This window comes from Arvicanthis niloticus, chromosome X (assembly GCF_011762505.2).
Source record: "Arvicanthis niloticus isolate mArvNil1 chromosome X, mArvNil1.pat.X, whole genome shotgun sequence".
Taxonomy (NCBI): domain Eukaryota; kingdom Metazoa; phylum Chordata; class Mammalia; order Rodentia; family Muridae; genus Arvicanthis; species Arvicanthis niloticus.
In genome coordinates this window covers 126,759,755-126,766,298 of record NC_047679.1, presented here as the reverse complement: position 1 = coordinate 126,766,298, position 6,544 = coordinate 126,759,755, and the positions used below count along the sequence as shown (strand labels likewise).

At 41.5% G+C, this 6,544-nt stretch overlaps 1 pseudogene; it reads left to right on the top strand.

Annotated features, from left to right (window-relative positions):
• Window positions 1-5,723: 5,723 nt before the first annotated feature.
• On the top strand, window positions 5,724-6,201 carry LOC117695320 (large ribosomal subunit protein eL21 pseudogene; annotated as a pseudogene).
• Window positions 6,202-6,544: the final 343 nt, after the last annotated feature.

Here is a 6,544-nt window from a genome sequence, read left to right as displayed (position 1 = left end):
ATGTGTTCACTTTAGGCAATATTTATATAATTAAGATAATTTATACATCAATGTAAAACTTTTAAAAATGAAATCTATTATGAAAGTCTTTGATGAACACAGGTCTCAGGTATAAAATTTTTAAATACTTCATTGGAATAGTATTTATTTTGACCACTCACTTAAACCCTGTTTCTGAGGCAATCACTTCACTCACCCACTACAGTTCCAACCCTGCAGCCAATCCATCAAATAATGATATTAGTTTCTTTTCTTGCTTTTGTAAACAAATACGTGAGGAAAGAAACTTAAAAGGAGTGGTTTATTTTGGCTCACATTGTGGCAGTATTGTGGACTGGAAAATAGTAGCTGTGGTATCAGAGCCCTCTACACAGGACAGAGCCACCAGAGCCCTCAGGGTACATGCAGTGTCCTGAATATCTCACATGCCTCCCAGATCTTCTGAACATGCTCCCTCTGTCCAAAGTGCTTTCTTCTGCTATAGTTTGTTTCTACTGTTAGTTCAGACTCAGCTCAAACTTTCAGTAAAAATGGTAGAGTTATCTTGTGCATGTATTTTCCCTCCCTCTCCAAAGCACAGTACAGTATTAAACCACTTAGTCTAACAGTGGTAGAAGAAAGAGAGACAATCACAGCAACGTTTGGGAGCCTGAGAGTAGCTAAATTTATAGGCCCAGGAATGAATGAGAATTCAGTCTGGCAGTAGGGACAACTGGAAAACCGTTTATATTATGTCTTCCATAGACTCAAGAATGGATAAAATAGAGGCTGAAGAGCTGCCTCTGTGGTTAAGAGCACAGGGTTTAAGACCTGAGTTTAATTCCCAGCACCTACATGGCATCACACAGCCATCTGTAACTCTAGTTCTAAGGGCTGCAACGCCTTTTTCTGGCCTCCTTGGGAACCAGACATGCATGTGCTATACAGACATAAATGGCTGAAACAAGCATCCCTGGAAATGAGGAAAAGTTATTCTCTGGAAAATTTTTGGAGAGTCTCTGGAATGGAAGACATGGAGAACATTTGAAAACAGTAGGTAGTTTCACCAGAATCAAGAATTCTGTAAGTGCTGACAGCAGAAGCTCCCAGAACACCTCAAGCACTCTGTGGTAGGCACAATTGTAGCTTATATGTTGCTTTTCACAATTTTAAAAACAAATTTGAAATATTTCATAATTTTAAAAACCCATTTGGGGAATTTGAGAAGTGAAGGGGGCATGAAAGTACCTACAGACTTTGGATCTATAGATTTATAGATGATAAAAGACTATAGAGGTCTTCTGTGGGAACTGGAGAGTCATAGGTTTCTGAGCAAACAACCTCTTGGGTGATAGTCATCCTGATTTAGAGAGACACATACAAAGAGTAGTTAGGAAGCTAGTGCAATGGTCTAGGCCTGAGCATGCATAGAGGCATCAACATGATGAACTGGGGAGACACAAGAGGGATAGAAGAACTAGGATTTGGTTCTCATATCAGACCTAAGAGCCTGCCAAAACTTTGTATATCTTGATAACCCTAGCAGAGAGTGGGAGACAAAACACCGTCATAAATTATGGCGCCAAGCCTTGAGTCTCTGCTTGTTATAAAACAGTAATAAAACAGAATATTTATTGAACAGCTCAGTTTTAGTCTGGCAATTTATTATAAAGAAACAGGAGGAAGAAAACCAGAGGCCTTCCTTGCTGTACAGGTAAGAATCTGCAAGCCAACTGTCTCAGAACACACAACGTCCCATCTGCTGCAGGAAGGTTTCTGGGCTGAGTACACTCAGAAATTACTTCCACATGTGGGGAACACCCAAAACAAATCACTGGCCAGAAGAAATGGCCATTCCTGCCTCACCCACCCAGGGCATAAAGTGGTTATTTCTCAGACTCTTCTGACACAGAAATAAATTTATCTTTATATAGGATGGGCTATATCCCAGGCTGGCCCTAAAATCACCTTGTACCAAAAATGACTTTGAACTTCTGATCTTTCTACCTGCACCTCCACTATGCTGGGATTTCAGGTGTGTGCCACCACGATCAGTTTATCAGAAATCACTTTATATTTCAGTAATCCACAGCACTTAGGTTTGTATACTAATGCATAGTAACCAAAGTAGTCATCACTGCTTTCTGGGGAGCAGGGCTGCACACTCTTCCACAGGTGTGCATAGAAAAGACATTTGAAAATATTGTGCAGCTGAGCACTAAAGTAGCTTGTTTAATATCTCTTCTGAGACTACTATGTTCTACCATATTATACACACACACACACACACACACACACACACACACACACACACACACACACACCATTGTCCTGGTATAGATGCTAAGGCCTAGAGATCCACTGTGGTCTCTATTTGATAGCTTTTCCAAAAGTATCCTCTGGGCATTTTAACTCCATAGACATTTTTCTCCTCACTCCTCTCCCATATGTCTCTTCAAGTGGTTCTTTAAGGGAAGACAAAGGGAATATTAAAATGTAGGTATGACTTGTCTAATGACATGTGTCCTGGTTGAACATTTCCAAAGTTATGACTAAAATTAAAGCATCCCAAGACAATTACATCACTTGAGTAACTGAAGAGAGGTGGTGGCAGGGCAGTGGGAGCCTTGTGGCTAGGAAGGCTCTGAGACAGCCTTATTGACAGCCAGTGGCTAAACAATCATTTTAGGGAATTGTATGGAAATGCCTGCTTACTAGTTAACCTGCACCAGTACATGTCTCTGTCTGTAAACTTCATTAAAGTAGATCCTTCTGTCTTATCTGTCACTGTGGCCTCAGAACTTAGCACATAGTAAGTAATTATTATGCCCTGTTAATAAGTGTTAGAAATGTCCCCTTAAGCTATAATTCATTTAAACAGTCTCTTCCCTTAAGTAGAGAAGAACCAGTGTCCAGTGTGAACAAAGAAAAGGAAACTTTGCCTCTGAGGTTGCCACTGAAATCTAACAGGTTCTGTGATCATTCACAGAAAGTATTTCACAAATAAATTTTACATGCCAAGTTGGCTTCCATTTTCTGATCGTAGCACCCATGTCATAAAGGGTTCAAAAAGTAGGGTAAAGTAGCTGAGGAAACACTGACAAAAGCCTCAGGCATGAGGTGAGGCTTGCAGAAGACACTGAGAAGAATACCTGTGAGAGAAGCAGGGACAGAGCTATGAGGGTCTCTTGGCAACGAGCTAGGAGACAGAGAAGAAATCATTCTAATTTGTGGCAGTGGCATAAACTTGAAACCTGTAAGTCAATTCTCTTGAGTCTTTTGCCAACAAGATTGGAGTCATTCCCTCTTCGAGGAGCCTTAAATAGCAGGCTAAGACCTTTGAAATTAATTCTGGAGGAAAATGGAATTATCTGAAGTTTTAAATCATAAAATTAAAAGAACAGCTTGGTGTCTACACTGGTATGACAGGAGTCCAGGACATGATTGACAGGCTACAAACAGGGGCTGGAGGATGGAAACTCACAGAGAAGTCCTGCAATAATCCATAAGAGAAGGCAAATGTGGAATGAAATGGTGGGGGTGGAGAGGAGGGAACCTAGCCAAGATATTTTAGGCAATGAGAGGTTGGTCTTAGGATTCCTGTTTGGATAGTTACGAGGTTATTTTCTACCCTTAAATATGCACAAGTGCAGGCTACTGTGTCTACTCTGCCAGCAGGATCCCTGTCATAAAATATCACAAACTTTACAGAACACGTCCTTCCTTACTGTGGTGCTTTGTCTGAGAATGCCTCCCATAGGCTCTGATGGTTGAGTGCCAGGTCTCCAGGTGGAGGTACTGTTTGGGCAGATTGAGGGAATGTGGCCTTTCTGGGGGAATTCAGTCACAGGGGAATGTTTTGAGGTTTTAAGGCTATATGCCATTCCTAGTGTGCTCTCTGTTTCCTGCTTGCTCTAGCCACCATGTCAGATGGTTGCTGCCATAATTTCCCACCCTGATGATGATGGACTTTTGTCCCTCCAGATGCATAAGCCAAATAAACTCTTCCTTCTGTAACTTGCCTTGATCATGACACTTATTGCAGCAACAGAAAAGTAACTAACACAAATATATACGTGAAGGCAGAAAAATCAGTTAATTCATTGTACTCCTTGGGTTTCAAAAGCCCAGTGTAAAGCATTACATCTTTACTAAATGCCTGTTAAAGAGATGAATAAGTAATAACAAACAATAATGAACAACCTGCAAGGGGAAGGGGTAAAAGCCAAATTACATTTTAAAAGTCACAAAGGGTCAACAAGGTCCTGAGGCACAGCCTCTGCTGTGGCCCTGTATTTTATTACCCACAGTCTGTCTAAGAAGCCTTGCACACAGCTAATGATGTGCCATGTCGGTACAGTTAGAACTACAACTCGGTTGCATAGTCCCCTGCATATGTGTATACATATATTCATATACATACACATACACATATGAACTTGAGTGTTTGTGTTAGTGTGTGTGTGTGAAATGTTCAATGTTATTCCTTTATTTTGTTTCTCCTTTTATTAAAAATAGATTCTATTTTCATACACTATCTCCTACTACAGTTTCCTCTCCCTCTCGTCTTCCTCCCAGTTCCTCCCGACCTCCTCACACTTTCAGATCCACCCCCTTTCCTTTTCTACTCTGGAAATCAATCTGGAGGTTTCTCAGAAAATTGGTAATAGTTATTTTACTTTTATTATTATTACTTTGTGCTTTTATCATTTAATTAATTTTTTGATGCTAGATATCTTTTTGTAACTCTTGATGGTCTGGAACTCATTACATAGACTGGCCTTGAACTCATAGATACCCACCTGTCTCTGCCTCCTAAGTGTTGGGATTAAAGCTATGTGCCGCCAGGCCCAACTAACCAGTACTTTTAAATAAACACATATAAAGTACTAAACCCCACAAGCCAGTCAGAATTTTATATACAAGTATGAAAAGATTATGAAATATTAGAAACAAATCAACTCTTCCTCTAAGTCTGAATTTCAGCTTTTGAAAAGATATGAAATATGGGATATTTTTCTAATGAGATCCCTTTTCACAGTTAATCAACTTTTATGAAGACTTAAAAATAATAGAATGTCAAAGCTTAGTCCATCTCACCCATTTGCTTAATTGAATTCACCTAGATTGGTCTGTGAGTCTTCAGGGCTCCAGGTTGCCATAACCATCATTCCCAAGTTCCCAGAAATGTCTGCATTTGACAGGACACTGATACTACCCAGGATTTGCTGTGGGTGTGGGTGTTTGAGCTGTGCTGATTGAACTCCTGCCAAAGTTTGTGTATATATTCCCAGAAAGGGCTATTGCAGCCCCAGGGCTGGTTTCGATCACTAACAGATCCGAGCTTTTCACCGCAAGCAGGGCGCTTCTGTGGGAGGGATGCCAGTAGGGCGGGAGTGATGTGTTCATATTCTTTTAACTGATTCTTGCCGATACTTAAACATTTGGGTCTTAGTAATTTTTGGCTTTAAAGAAAAACATAGATTCACGCAACGAAGCATGCTACCTCTTCAAGTGTCCACATAGAAACACATGGCCCAGCTGGTTCTGTGTGCAAGACATTGTGGTGAGAAAGGGCTTCAGATTCTGGAATTGGCAGTAACTTCCGGGCACAGGGGGAGGGGGTGACTTGAAAACGCAGATCCTGATATGGATGCTATCATTTTTATATCACCAAGGCAAATGAAGTCTGTAAAGCACTATCTAGTCGGCCACAGCAGCCATCTTCCAGTTAACTTGCTAAAATGGCGAACACAAAGGGAAAGAGGAGAGGCACTCGGTATGTGTTCTCTAGGCCTTTTAGGAATCATAGAGTTGTTCCTTTGGCCACATACTGCTAATCTACAAGAAGGGTGACATTGTAGACATCAAGGGAATGGGTACTGTTCAAAAAGGAATGCCCCACAAGTGTTACCACGGCAAAACCGGAGGAGTCTACGTCACCCAGCATGCCATGGGCATCACTGTAAACAAGCAAGTTGAGGGCGAGATTCTGGCCAAGAGCATCAGTGTGCGGACCGAGCACATCGAGCACTCAAAGAGCAGAGACAGCTTCCTGAGGCGGGGGAAGGAGAACGATCAGGAGAAAAAGGAAGCCAAAGAGAAGGCACCTGGGTTCAGCTAAAGCGCCAGCCTGCACCACCCAGAGCAGCACACTTTGTGAGGACTGATGGAAAAGAGCCTGAGCTCCTGGAGCCCATTCCATACGAATTCATGGCCTAATGTACAGAACAGAAAGGACCCGACTGCAGAGTGTTTTCCTTAGGTAAAACAAAAACAAAACAACAAAAAAAAAAAACCCACTATCTAAGCTCCATGCTTATCCCGAGGTTCTTTAGCTATGAGAAATGTCTTTAAGATCTTCTAGCAAGGCCCCAATTAATAGATGAGCAAACTGAGGCACACAAAAGTCAAGGAATACATAACTGGGACAAAATAAAAAGTTCCTCTATTTTGCTCCTTTATCACAGTGTGGGGTAAATAGTCTCTGGCTTCATCTTCCTCAGCCGTAGTTGTTGGCAGAGTAGACGGGTGGAGGGAAATGCTGACAGCTAGGAATGTTTAG